Below are 12,884 nucleotides of genomic sequence, written 5' to 3'. Positions count from 1 at the left end.
GCTTGCTTTTATTTTATTTTTATTTTTTTTTGCGAATGTGACACAAACTCAAAAACTTTTTTACTGCCTTTTCTAAGACCAGTGAGATATGTGGGTCACAAATATTTTCCGGAGAGTAGGGGTAAAGGTAATAAAATATACTCTCTCTCTCTGAACTTTGGCTACCTTTGTTTGGACTATCGAGTGATACTTAAACTTTGTCGGACAATGCTCGATATGATGAGTATGTAGGGTGTCCGAGAGCAGCTAGAACAGATAGACTCTGACTAGGTTGTCGATCCCTGAAAGGATGGTCGGATCTGAGAAGGTGGGCAAGTCCGATAGGTGGTCGGAGTGACTGCTCAAAACCCCAAGTGGATGGTCAAAGTGGCTGGTCGAGACCCCAAGTGGGTGGTCGGAGTGCCTGGTCGGACCCCGAGTGGGTGGTCGGAATAACTAGTCGGAACCCCGAGTTGGTGGTCGGAGCAACTAGTGGTCGCACCCGAGTTGATGGTTGAACTTGACTAGTGGTCGAACTCGAGTTAATGGTTAAAGCAACTAGTGGTCGAACACGACTTGATGGTCGACTCGACTAGTCGTCGAACTCGAGTAGATAGTTAAAACGACTAGTGGTTGAACACAAGTTAATGGTCGACTCGACTAGAGATACAAACTTGGCTTTTGCATAAATGGGCATGTCGAGATACTTGACGACTAAACAGCAAAAATCGACACTAGAAACTAGATCACGATGACTCGACCAGCAACAAAGACACCGATGATAGACTACTCAACAATGCGAATAATGAAAACAAAATTGCGAAGGCACAAAGTGGTTTGGACAGCGGAAAAACTAATATCTAAATATTTTTGTGGGGCCTGGACTCTAGGTAATGGAAAACGATGAAACAAAGGGGACAACTGAGATTACCTAACCGCCAACCGCGGCTCTGATACCACATGATACGAGTTTGCCCGATCTTCTGAAAGGTAATATGATAAATCGATTGGTGGAGCTTAGATGTTGATGATTCAAAGGCTCTGAACAGAATAAATCAAGAACCCTTGCAACCACTACACCACTACTCCGTAGTTATTAACCATGCCAAGACGCGGTTGACCTCACCAAGAAGGCTTTTGCTGCAAGCAAATCAAGAACACAAGCAAGAACAGGCAGATGCAATCTGAATATTACTAATTACCAATGAAGTACTCGAGTTGGGATTCAACAAATCAAAAAATGGCAAAACTGTCACAGAATAATCTAAGCTAAACCCGAGCCTAAATTATGATGGATACTATGTATATATAGGGGAATGTGAGAAGGTCGACTAAAAGAGGTATGCACAACCTGGACTCCAACCCCGAAACGATTACAAGACCTAACAAGGCCCAAAACGGTGGTGTAGCACCTTATTTTTTTGAATCTGACTAAACTATAAGGAATATTTAGTCAATCTCATAACCATTGGAAATGGCTCATTGTAAGCTTTCCAGAATATCCAAAATTGCCTAAAACGGACTTCGTATGAGAGTTATACCCGTTTCACTAACGTGCTGTCCTCTGACTCGACCACGACCCTGACTAGAGCTCAACCTCGAGTCTTAGTAGACTTGGCCTTCGAGGGGTGACATCCAGGTAAGGTTCTGGTGCTTCTCTCACATTCCTAAGCTAAACATCACAAGGTAGATACTTCTACTTCTTGTGATGATTTGATTAATCTATCTAGCTCACCCCTTTGCAATGAGACATGTGTTGAGTATGATGTAGAATCATGTAATAATCTAATTGTACAATAGAATGATGAGCTCAAGTAAGAAGTGGAGAAGCTCAAGAAGGACTTAGCAGGATTTAAGGGCAAAAATCATATCCAACCTCCTCAAGATAACCATGACAACATATTGAACAAGCTTGCAGAGTGTTTCAAGTGTCATCAAGAAGGCTATAAGTCCTTCCAATGCAAGCAAGTCAAGAAGGGGACTAGGAGAAGAAAAAGGTGATGAATCTTTCAAACAAGACCTCCAACATCTACACCAAGCCTAGCTATAAGATCAAGACCAAGAGCAACCACTACAAGCTCAATTAGAAGGACAATTGCAAAATGGTTGCACACATGGTAGGGAAAAAGAATTGGAGGCGGAACTAACCTATTTGTGTGCCTAAGGAAGTCATCACCAATATGAAGGGGCCCCAATCGATTTGGTTTCCAAATAAGACCTGAAGCCCACATGTCAGCTCGTAGAATTTGGAGACTTGATTCACAAGATGAAGTGAAGGTTCAAGCAAAGAAGTCAAGTATACAAGATTGGGTGCATTGATGAAGACCTTGATCATCATACACCCAAATCTCCCATCCAAAGGTTCAGAAGTAATGGTAGCTAGATTTTTGTTCATGCATTTTGTTTTGCATCTAGTACCTTTGTTTTGTCTAGGATTGCATGTGTATATTCCATATCTTTGTAATGCCTAGAATAAGTTTTTCATATGGTAGGATGCTTGTGTACTCTAGTCCATTGTCACGGCCCGAAAATCCTAATTTTTAGCATTAAGTATGCATTAGCATTAGGGCATCCTACTAAAAATCATGTTTAAGTATTTAAAAATGTTTCGAAAGTGCAAGTTTTAGTCTATGCACCTTTCCACCATGTATGTTTTGAGTAAAAACCGTGTGGAGGTGGTAACAATGACCCAAAACTTTTAGAAAGCAATTGGGAAGAAACCCTTCCTGGTAGTCCAACCTAGCCAGTGCCGTTTTGACCGCCAGTGGTGAGCAGAGCCATTTTTGCCTCTGTTCTGGGGTGGTCTGACCGCCCAAGCTCGCAGTCCGACCGCCAGTACCCAAAATAGCCACTTAATGTTGTCATCCAAGTCTTATCCACCCACCCATTCCTCATTCATTCTTCCCCACCGAGCAAGAGAGGAAAAGAGAGAAAGAGAGAGGAAAGAAGAGAGGAAAGAAGAGAGGAGGAGAGAAGGAGAGATTCACCATCATGGGCTCCATGGAAGCAAAGGTCTGGTCTGACTGCCAGACCCCAAACCCCTCTGCATACCGGCGGTCTGACCGCGGTCAACTCAGACAGTACCGTTTCAGCGCAGTTCACTATTTACTAAAACTTGTAAAATTCATAATAAATTCTCCGTAGTTCCAAAATTATGAAACAATTTTTTAAAAAATATTTCCAGCCATGAAATAAATAATTAAAATTCTGAGATAAATTAATTAGGTTAAGGCTTCATTAAATCATTGTTAATTCTTTACAAGTCCAAAAATTATGAAACCAATTTTTCTAGTCTTCTTATGACTTGTTATAGCTAGAGAAAAATGTTTTCATGCATTATAAAGCATATTTTGTGTCATTTTATCATATGCTTTTTGTGATGCATTCTTTTCTTTAGTGATTGTCGAACCGGAGAGTAAAGGGTTATCACGAGGAGGTTTTGTGGTTGATCTTAATTTGAAGCTAAGCAGCAAGGCAAGCATCTAAGCATACTTCTCCCAATAATTTGGATCTCGTATGATATAAATTGATAAATATGCTTTATGTATGTTATATATGAGTTAGAGTCAAGTGCCGGGCACATGTGGGTAGAACCTATATACATTGCATTAGTTCCACCTTGAGATTTTGTGTATCCACATTCTTGTGGCCTTGGTAATATGGTTGAAGTCTAATCACAAGTTTATCGGAATGCTTAGCAATGCTTAGGTCCTCGATAGAAGTCGAGCGACGATGCCACCATTGTTCACGAGCTTAGGCTTATTTATTGTTCACAAAATTAAGGATTATGATGTTGGTTGGATGAGTGGTAAGTATGAGAAGAGATGTGAGCGGTGCTAGAGGTGCCTGGAGGAGTTGGTCGGGTAGTTTGGGAGATGCCATAGAACGCTTTGCATAGTTTAAGCACCGTCTGTTGGTGCCGTTGGCTTTAGCACTTTCCGTACTTACTACACATCGCATTAACAAGCCAAATACCTTTGTAGCTGTGACCTTTTGGCATGAGAGTCGATGGTGTGAGCGGGTGGGTTTGTAGGGTTATTCAGTTTGCTCCGAAAGTAGTTCTGGATGACCCCTGCATCTATCAACGCATGAGCAAACGGTTGGGGCTTATTGGGAAAAGTTGACTTGAGACCCCTTGCAGTGGCCTGTGTGGACACGTGAGCCGTATGGTCCTCAAGTCGTGTAGGTAAAGGAGTACCCCCTGTAGGGTGTAAAATCCATTTAAATTGCCGCGCTCTTGGTCTTGAGCATGCTTTTGTCCATCCACATCGATTGTAGAGTAACGAGTTGTGGTTTGTGGTTGGTATGTTGGGAGTGGATGTTGGTTATGATGTTTCCGTTTACAGTTAAATTTTATTATGGTTCCAATTATATTTATGTTCAGTTGATAATTGCAGGATAGTTTGGTATATGTGTTCTAGAATAGATGCCCACACATATGTGTCAAGTTTGCTTTTGCTTAAGAATTTACTTAATCTTGTGGTTGCTTCCTTGCAAACAACCAAATGCATAATACTTGGATTCGGGTTATTTATATTTACCCAATATGGATTAAGTCTTGCGAGTACCTTTGTACTCACGCTGCTTATTTTCTTTTTAGGTGCCGGCTACTCTAGCCCCGGTCGTTTGCCTTGTTGGAAAATGGGGTTTTGTTTCTTAGGTTGTTTTCCGTTGCGATGTATATTCGTTTCGCTAGTTGAAACCTTATCCTTGTTAACGTCTAAGTTTGTAATTCTTGTAATCTTAGTTAATCTTGTTGTTGTGATATTCATGTTGTTAAAGGTATGTGTGGGTAACAGCTTTCCTGGGAGTTGCCAACGCACACGTACCGGGACTGTCGGAATTTGATTTGCTTTAATCATCAGTGGCTACGGTTGTTGTGATGAGATATGGGTTAGCACGTGGCGTGTTGTGAGACGGGCATGTGCTAGTTTTCATCTTGTTAAATGATCGTCCTGATGATTAATTCGAATTTAATTTGGACCGGTCCTGACATCCATGAGCAACCTACATGGTTTATTAGTTGTATGTTCTTTTCATGATACTTGTTTTCAAGTTTTTTATTTATGTGCCATGAGTCCAATCTATAGGTTAAATTTTCCATTGTTATCAATGACAAGTGCATCTATTTAGGGGAGCATATCCGACACTTGTATGCACACATTTAGTGAAGCATATCCTATGGGTTGTGATTTTGAGACTAACATGTGTTGCAAGTCATATCTTTTATAGTCTCATGGAATAATCTACAAGTTCCCAGAGGTATGCAATGCTTAAAGGTTTCAATTGGTATCTTTATCAAATCATTTGTCAATTTAAGCTAGCTACAAGCATAATATGGCTTATCTTGATATATTCTTTAGTGTGCAAGTATTGTTGCATGCCTAGGGGAAGAATAAGCAAGGAAGCGAAATGCATAGCAAAGCCAAAATTGACAAAAGGGGAGAAGAAGATGCAAGAAGCGCACAAGGATTTCAAGACATCCACAAGTGGTATTAAGGCTACAAGTGGTATAAAGAGCACACAAAGTAAAGAGCTATTGTCTAGGTCGATCAAGGGAGATAGTGGCGATAGGGGAAGAATTGTCTCCATGGTGACCATGAAAAAAGGGGGACAAAATGAAGGTTAGAACAAGATTGACAAAGATGGGATCTTTCCCTTACAATTTCAATAATTGTTTGTTCTTACTATGCATCCGAGCAAGTTGGTAAGGCCTTGTGGTATTTACATTTGGTTTTCAATTGGTATATTTTACTATTTACCTCTTGCTTTGGTTGTGTTATCATCAATCACAAGAAAGAGGAATATTGTAGTGAACATGGCCCTCTTAGTATATGATTTTGGTGATTAATGAAAACATAGTCAATGAGATTAACATGTTTACCAATATCCTTTAATGGGTCTTATGGATGCAACAAAAGAGAAGTCACCGAAGATGAGACAAAACGATGAATAAATTGAACTTGTTTCATGAATTTTAATATGATCAAATGGGATGGATTTCTATACAATCATGTAGAGCTCTTTACAAGCTTTCTACAGAGTCCAAGATCATCAAAACTAGAGTTCAAAGCGAAAAGTTATGCCTAAAATATATATTGTTGTTCTACTAAAATTGTACCCACCGGATAATCTAGTACTCACAAATAAAAAGCTCTAGTGTTCACAAAAATGCTTGTGCTCACAAAGAAAAATACTTTGGTGTTCACAAAAAGTTTGCAGCAGAGTTGTTGGGGGGGGGGGGGAAATAAGCCAGCTTGAGGATCACCATCCCGGTCCCTCCGAACCCTCTGCTAGAAGCTCGATCTCCGATATCATCATATCCTTTGAAGGTAACCCTTCGCACCTACGAAGCGTTCCCTTGGCTCCGCCGGTTCAACCCCCCCAAAGCCTTCCAAAACACAGCCTCCTGAAGCCTCGGTCCTCCGAAGCTTCGGCCTCCCGAAGTCCCAGCCCTCCGGGGTCCTGCTTCCCAACGCCATCACCTCCTTGTTCTATGCCTCCCAAGGCCCTTGCCTCGGAATGATCAGGCCACCTTCCCGAAGGCAGCAGGGTGAGTTAGCAGGCCCTGGGAAGATCTACCGGAAGGGGAGCGCCGGTCGTGCTTTGCCTGCCAGGAAGTGACCGGCATTAAAGGTCTAGGCTGATGGGCGCCAACTCTGGCACCATGGTGTGATGAGGGCTATCCTGACACCCCTAATAGTGCGACGCCGGGTCGCAATTGGCGATCGGCTCGCCCTCTTTAGGGAGCAGGCACCACAATAATTACCATGGTGGATATTTATCTTTCGACAGATTAGAAGATAGTTATCTGGAAGGTTCAGTAATTTAGCCAGATCCTGGATATTTGTACATTATGATAACTTATACGCCAAGCTACGCCAAACGGAAACACATCACAGTGAATGCTGTGATACTCCCCTCCCAGAGTGACACATTTTCTATAATCAATATATTCGTGGTGTTCCTTCCTCTCAAACATCGTCTCCAAGTTTGAGTCTCCTCCTTAGAAGAAACTCTCGCCGTACTTGCTAGGACAAGACGAACTCTTGCTCCAATAGCGTGCTGTTCGTGGGGGTCCTAACACAGAAGTGCTCAGAGAGGTAGGAACCCACTAGGAAAACCACTAGAGAATCAGCTAAAGCCGCCATACCCACCGTTGCGAGCATGCAACCCTATGTATGGCCACCTCAGCCATACGCACCGTATGCATGCTCCAGCCCCGCTGCCATATGGAACGGTGTTCCTCCGACCTTGGCAACTCAGAACCCTGGGTCAGTACAGGAACCCCAGACGGCACGGAGGCCTTCTCGCCTCTACGCAATGAAGACTTCACCGCCTCAGGAGAGGACGCGACCAAAGCAGATCGCCTTCCAATGGTTCTGGGCAGTCTAACCCAGGAGTGCTCCTATCTGGGGTGCTCCCCAGGCCTTTCGACCACACCTGGGATACACCGAGCGAGCCAACATCTTCAGAAAGTTTGTCCACTCAGTGCCCTCTTTGGGCCCCTCAGATGAAAGAGGGTTCCAAGGAGATGGAGGGCTCAGGGGTGCGCGGACCCCTCCAGTGCCTCCAACACTGCAACACTATCCTAGCGCAGGAAACCCCAAGCCCACCTCATCCGGTGAGTCATAGTTAGAATAACTTTAGCTCTAAAAGCCAGTTCATCGGGCAGCCCGATGGTCTCCCAAAGAGGAAGGAGCCCCTGGGGAGACCACCGGCCCTAGGACACACCGCCTTCGGCCGCAACCCCGACGACAACTCCAAGCTCTGGCGCCCCCGGAGGCACACGGGTGCATCCTGCACGGACCATGGCGCGACCACGACACCAACGACTGCCGCACCCTCATGACCTTCTGGGAGAAATACCTTGGAAGGCAAGCAGAATACCTGGTCGAAGAAGGAGCGGGTGAGGGACGATGCAGGGTTCGAAGGCCTGGGGAAACTCTCGGGCAAATCCCCAGCCCCTCAACCCTGCACTGTCACTACCAACCCTACTACCAACGGTACCACATCCAGCAAAAAGAACTCAGTCGGGGCACGCCATCGCCAGGCTTTGGATGGAATACCTCTAGAGCCGGGCAGCAGCTAAGGGCCGAGGGGGTCATGGACCCTCTCTTCCGCCCGGCCTTCGGCTTCACCTCTAACATGCCGTCGCCAGGCTCCGGGTGGTTTACCTGCCGGGCCAGGCCATGGCTAAAAGGCTGAGGGGGTCAAGAACCGCCTCTTCCAACCTAGCCATAGGCTTCGAGGTGACCAAACCTCACAATAGAGGCCTTATTCCTACAAAGGTACGCCCCCTGTTAAAACTACCAAATAGTTTACCTAGTGATCCGTCTTTCATACGGCAAGGTTAGAATCTGTTGGAGGCCTACAATTTTACTGCTACGAAATCTTTTTGAATAGATAGCCACTAGGTAGAAGCAGTAGAACTTAAGTTACATTTTCACTTAGCATGAACAGTTATATCACTTAGCTTTGTTTTACGCTACAAATAGCTTCTTACTGCCAACAATAGACTGCAAAACTTAGCTAGTATAACCATGCAAAATCCCTACACTCCTACAGATGCATCATGCCTAGGTCGCCTACGCGGCAGGTCTGCCCAGGTTTCTTGGAAGGCATTTTGCAGCCTTAGAAGCATAGTTGCCATGTATCAAGGGATTTCCTTTTATAGACCATGTTACGGTACCACCCGTAGGACATCTTCGGGTGGCGTGACAAGCCCACGTACCGCGGACGTAGCATGCCTAGGTCAACTAGAAGGCAAGACTGCCTAGATTTCTTGAAAGGTATTGTGTAGTATCAGTAGACAGTGAGGCCCACACACCACGAGCACCGCTTATGCCTAGGTCACCTGCAAGGCAGATTATGCCTAGGGTGCCCTGGAAGGCATTTGCATAGCCTCGGGTGTCGAAGCCACGCCCCGTGGGATGTCCCCGGTGGCGGAGTTGCGGTGCTCTGAGGAATGCTATCGTAAGGAATCCTTGTTGCACGACATGCTTACACACCGCGGGCGTAGGGTGCCTAGGTCACCTGGAAGGCAAGACTGTCTAGGTTTCCTAAAAGGTATTGTGTAGCCTCGATAGTGTGTAGATGCCGATTATCAAGGGAGTTCCTTGGTAATGTAGTTGCGGTGCCCTCGGGGGATTTCTCCGGAGGCGTGACAAGCCCACTCACTAGTAAGCATCGCTTACCTAAACCCAAGGTCACCTAAAAAGGTTTCCTGGGGGGTAGGCTTTGCCCTGGTAGGAAGTGGTGCCCACACACCACGGGCGTAGCATACCTATGTCACCTGGGGGGTAAGACTGCCCAGGTTTCCTGGAAGGTATTGTGTAGCCTCGATAGTGTGTGGACGCCGCATATCAGCGGACTGCCCTGATGTGAGGATGCGGTGCTCTAAGGAATGTTGTCACAAGGAATCCTCTCTGTACGACATGCTTATATACCGCGGGCGCCGCTTATGCCTAGGTCACTTGCAAGGCAGATTGTGCCCAGGGTGCCCTGGAAGGCATTACATAGCTTCGGTCATATAAATGCCACGCGCCAGGGCACATCCTTGGTGGACAGTGTTGCAGTGCACCCCGGTCATTTCCCTGGGATCACGACATGCCTACACACCGTGGGCATAGCATGCCTAGGTCCCCTGGAAGGCAAGACTACCTAGGTTTCCTGGAAGGTACTGCATAGCTCCGATAGTGTGTAGGACCTTCGGCATTAATACATGCCAAGGAGTCTTATCAAAACCTCCGACAAAAACAGAGAGTCTTTCCAAACCTCCAACAAGAACGGAGATTCTTTCCAAACCTCCAACAAGAACGGAGAGTCTTTCCAAACCTCCGACAAAAATGGAGAGTCTTTCCAAACCTCTGACAAGAACGGAGAGTTTTTCCAAACCTCCGATAAGAATGGAGAGTCTTTCCAAACATCCAACAAAAACGTACAGCCTTTCCAATCCTCCGACAAGAACGGAGAGTCTTTACAAACCTCCGACAAAAACGGAGAGTCTTTCCAAACCTCCGGCAGAAATGGAGAGTCTTACCAAACCTCCGGCAGAAATGGAGAGTCTTACGTTTCTGTATTTACTTCTTGCAATCTATCCTTGCATGTTTACCTTCATAGATTAGTTTGCTAGGATTGGCTATAAGTTGCAAACCTTTTGAATGGTAGAGTAGATACACTAGAAGAACCTAGAGTACATTTAGATAGAAATTGATATAAGTTTATCTTGTGAAGTTTTTGGAGTTGATTAGTTTTAGTTGTCCTAATTCACCGCCTACTCTTAGGACATCACTGATCCTTTTAGTGGCATCCACTAGTTGGCTTGTGCTAGACTTGCTCAGCCTCAAAAGTGCCTCCATCGGTGCTTGAGCACACTTGCAGTTGGTCATGCCACTCTTCTCCAGCATCTTTTGCGCATAGGCAGATTGGAACAACATGATGCCATTTAGCCCTTGCTTCACCTCAATGCCGAGGTAGTAAGACAGTAATCCAAGATCACTCATCTTGAACTTCTTCATTTCGCACTTGAACGCGTGGATGTCACTGATGTCGGTGCCAGTGATGATCAAATCATCAATATACACACCGATGATCACCCATCACTTCCTGTCACCATGGGTGTACACCGCATGCTTAGAGGTGCTCCTGTGGAACCTGAGAGCAGCAAGGGTGGTGTCGAGCTTGGCGTATCATGCCCTAGGTTCCAATCACAGACCATACAACACCTTACAGAGTCGAAGCACCATGTGCTGTTGTTGACGACGAACCTAGGAAGTTGAGCCATGGACACTTCTTCAATGAGGGTCCCGTTCAGGGACAAGCTCTTGATGTTCATATGATGAACCTGCTAGCCCTCTTGTGCCGCCACCATGAGCAACATACGAACCGACTCAATGCGCCACTGTTGCGAAGTCCTCATCGAAGTCAATGCCGACTCGCTGCATGTACCTTTTGGTGACGAGGCATGCCTTGTGTTTGATGATGGTGCTGTGTTAGTCATGCTCGACTTTGAAGACTCACATCAAGCGGATAGGTCAGTGACTGGCAGGGAGATCAATGAGTTCCCATGCGCCGTTGTCTTCTATTGACTTAATCTCCTCGAGCATCGCCTTGCACTTGCATGTTGGCTACTCAGCTTCGGCGAACTTACCTAGTTCATCTGTTGTCGTGAAGAGCAGCTCAGGCAGGACCAGTTCATGCAGCATGAAACCTCCAGGTGTAGCCAGCTCGATGATTGGGGAGTGGTGAGATGATCTAGACACCGCTCGGTGTCGTGGGTGTGATCGTGTCCACCCTAGGTGCTAGTTTGTTGTCAGATGGTGAACAATAGGGCACACTAGGCGTTGTGGCTGCCTCGCCTGCATCCAGTGCTCTGTTGGGCTGGATGCTAATTGTTGCACGTCCATCGTCTGTCCTCACGCCTGCCTATGCATGGGGTGTCATCATGTGCTTCGTGCGCAGCGATCGTCACGCGTCACCCATGTAGCCCCTCCGTTGGCGCCCCTAGGACAACGATAGTAGACTGCTCCACTATGAATGGCTCTTGGTCACTCACCATTTCCACCATGCCATTGTAAGCTTTCCAGAATGTCCAAGATTACGTAAAACGGACTTCGTGTGAGAGAGGTATGCCTGATTTACTGACGTGTTGTCCTGGAATTCGACCACGACCACGACCTCGAGCTCAGCCTCGAGTCCGAGTAGACTTTTCCTTCGAGGGGTGACATATGGGTAAGGTTGTGGTGCTTCTTCCACATTCCTAAGCAATAAAATATCACAAGAATTTAGTAGTAATCAATCCAAGGAAGCATGAACAGCAAGGAACGAGTTCACCTCACATGCTCTTGTAATTGGACCTTGTATGATTTGAAGATTATTGGTGGTATTGATCGTATCTGAAAAAGCCATAGGCTCATCATCCCCCCTCCTCTTGAATTGAAGTCATCCACGACTCAAGCTCATCTTCTTCTCCCAATATGGCTTCAATCTGAAATGTTAAACGTGGGACTAACCCCAAAATTTACAGGTAGTTCCAATTTATATGGATTGTCATTGATTTTCTCAATTATCTTAAATGTTCCATCAGCAAAGCTAGCAAATCAATAGGAGCATGGGGATTAAATCCATACACTACCTGGAATGGACATACCTTGGTGGTGGAGTGTACCGACCTGTTGTAAGCAAATTCAATATCTACTAAACACTCTTCCCATATCCTCAAATTCTTTTTTAGAACTACCCATAACATGATCCATAATGTGCAGTTGACGACCTCTGTTTGACCATCAGTTTGAGGATGATACATAGTAGAAAACAGCAGCATCATCCCTAATTTATTCCAAAGTGATCTCCCAAAGTGACTCAAAAACTTCGTGTCACGATCCAAGACGATAGTATTAGGTATTCCATGTAGGCAAACGATTTTCGTGAAAAACAAATCAGCTATATTTGTAGCATCATCGCTCTTGTGACAAGGTATAAAATATGCTATTTTAGAGAATCGATCCACAACTACAAATATGCTATCCCTCCCCCTCATTGTCCTAGGCATCCCTAAAACAAAATCCATAAAAATATCCTCCTAAGGTGCACTAGAAACAGGAAGAGGCATGTAAAGATCATGTGGATTTAAATAAGACTTAAAAGCTCCATAAACTTCTTTTTCCAATAATTTGCTTGCATATCTTTGAAGAAAAGTTGGTGTCTGACAATGTTTCCATTAGAGATGACCACGAGTTACTCCTTCTCTTCACAAATGATATCTTAGAGATGCTCTGCTGACAAAGGTTCCATTAGTGACAAACATCACAGTTACTCCCATCTATTAATTGAGCTTTCACCGCATGCATGAATTGGAGCAACAAATTTATTTGTGGACAACTAGGAGTACGTAGAAATTACCG

Source organism: Phragmites australis, chromosome 1, assembly GCF_958298935.1.
Source record: "Phragmites australis chromosome 1, lpPhrAust1.1, whole genome shotgun sequence".
Lineage (NCBI taxonomy): Eukaryota > Viridiplantae > Streptophyta > Magnoliopsida > Poales > Poaceae > Phragmites > Phragmites australis.
The sequence above is the reverse complement of the archived record's forward strand: the minus strand, read 5'-3'. Positions refer to the sequence as shown.